Below are 2,508 nucleotides of genomic sequence, written 5' to 3' on the forward strand. Positions count from 1 at the left end.
CTCCTTGTGAGTTAGACTCCGCACCATTGACTAGGTCTAGCCAACGACCAAGACTTGTGGATGCGGAGATCATATGTCCAGGCCCCTCGCCTTCACCTCCTCCTGCAGCCTCAGACCTCGGCTTTCAAAAACCCGCCTCCCAGCGTGACAGGAGGTTTGATGTATGTAAAAAGTTTGGGACAATATAATATAAGGCATCTCTATTGGGCACCAAGGGAGCATGATAATATTACTATCATAAGTGGAATAGAAATTAAGTGTTGTACTGATAAGTTTATGGGCTATAAAGAATGTAAGAAAACATGGGCACAGGGTATTCAATGTGTCAATAGTACGGACCCTGGTATACCCATAGGAAGCCCAACAACTATACAAAGAGGTATAGTGCTAGTTTACACTAATACCACGCAATTACCAAATAATTCAGTAATAATGACAAGGATGTACAGTATGTCCTAAATAGCAAGCCCACTATAATGAATGACTCACTAGTTGAAGTTCTCTACACTTGTGTAAATGTGGGTACCCAAAGACAAACTACTATATTAAGATTTAATATTTCTTTCCCCCCAGATCCAAAATGCAGACAAAAGAGAGAATGGTATGATACATTGCTAGGAGCATCAGGTACAGGTATAGGGTTACTTAATAGTATAGATATAGAAACTTTAGCCAGCAAAATGAGTAATGCAGGAGAAGATATGAGCAGATTAGTTACAATGCAAGCTCCATGGATGCCAACAGTATTTACCCCATTACAGGCCAGTATATCTTGGGATAATGAATATTTACAGCACATTGTTTAACACACTTTACCTGTCAACAAATGTTTCTGAACTGTTTAATTGGACTGAATGTTCTCTCAGAACCATGCATCAAAATATGCAAAAGGGCAAAGCACAAACACAGTTAATGACAGGTAACGAACAAGTATACAGAAGAATGTTTAATTTATCTTCTTTGTTATGGATACAAGTTCAGGGAAAGAAGATGTTGTGTACTGACAACTTTTGCATGGGTGAAGTTCATGTGTATAATGTCACACAGAAACAGGTGATGTGTAAGTACTTCATCTTACCAGTCCCCTTGTGGACAACTACTGGAGGCACTCAGTTGTGGACTCCCCAGATGAGAGGTACACACATAGACACCAATAATAGGACACATGACTTATCCCTAGGTACTGATACCGATGATGGATTAGTATGTCCTCAGCAAACACAGCTCTATGAGCCTTGTAAGTTAGAACACCCAACCAGTGTATGCAACTGAGAATTGCATGATAAAGAGGTGGATATGTTTATAGAGGTAGAGCCTCAGGTTGTATGCCTCATCACATATGATATGAATACAACTTCCCTCTATAATTTACCAAATCCTTTTTCCGGATGCTTATTTAATGTTACACTCCTTAGGTGGAAGAACACGACTTATGTGTTCTATGCTAAGAGACAAGAAGATGTACAGTTTGAATTTCAGGTGACTGAGATACCTCCCCATAACTTTACAGTTAATCTCCAAAGTATCATTAATGCCATTAATAATACAGAAAAACTTGCTCACCACTTACAGAAAGTAAACTATTCTGCCCATCATGCACAAATGCAGACAATTGTAGAAGCAGAGAAATTGGTGGAAGTAGCCACACAATTAATAGATAATTTACAGCACCATTGGTGGGATGTGTTCACAGGTAACTCACCTTCAATCAAAAGGATGTTTAGTGGTCTTATTCATCCAGTAATCGTTATAATCATTGTATTAATTTTGCTCATTTTGTGGAATTGCTATCTTATAATTTTAGGAAAATGGTAAATAAAGCATCTGCACCGGTAGGGACTCTCTTTGTCACACATAAGAAGAGTGCCTCCGAGTGGGAAGAGTGTTTAGCGTGTGAAAGAATTACATTGATCATACCTAAGAAGAAATGTGTTTTCTGTAGTACTGATGTTGGAAGAAACCCCTCTTTCTAGGGAAAGATGCGTCGGGATTCTTGGTATTCAGGTGATGAATGATGCTTGCATCTACTTGCATAGGGTGACCATGGTAGTAATATAGTTACTATGAAAGCCATGACTCCAATAAGGGAAATATAGTATGTTTTAATAAAAAGAGGGGATTGTGAGAGTCTATAATAATTTATAGTGTTTATTTAAAACATACTGTAAGATTCATCAGTATTTATGAGAAAAAGCCATTTTCCTTTACACAAATATCATGAGATTGAACCACCATTATACTGAACGAGCAGTTAAAAGACACCAGCAGCTGAATGATCCCAGAATAGGATACCAAGTCTGGACACTGTGGAAAAAAGACAAACTGAAAATGCATTGACACATCCTATGTACTTGTTAAACCAATCATATGTATTCTTTTCAGTCAAACCATTTTGCCAAATGTTTGTGACAGCAGTTTTCTGAACTTATAAAAGATGGCTCAAAGGGGATGTGCCTCTGAGAGCTGAGTGGATTCATCATAAGTGTGTGTGTTGAGTTTTTCTCATCT

The 2,508-nt window shown here is 38.1% G+C and overlaps 1 pseudogene; it reads left to right on the forward strand.

Annotated features, from left to right (window-relative positions):
- Positions 1 to 302: 302 nt before the first annotated feature.
- On the forward strand, positions 303 to 1,815 carry LOC148541951 (uncharacterized; annotated as a pseudogene).
- The last annotated feature ends 693 nt before the right edge of the window (positions 1,816 to 2,508 follow it).

The sequence above is a fragment of the Taudactylus pleione genome, unplaced genomic scaffold (assembly GCF_031769625.1).
Source record: "Taudactylus pleione unplaced genomic scaffold, aTauple2 ptg000016l, whole genome shotgun sequence".
NCBI lineage: Eukaryota > Metazoa > Chordata > Amphibia > Anura > Myobatrachidae > Taudactylus > Taudactylus pleione.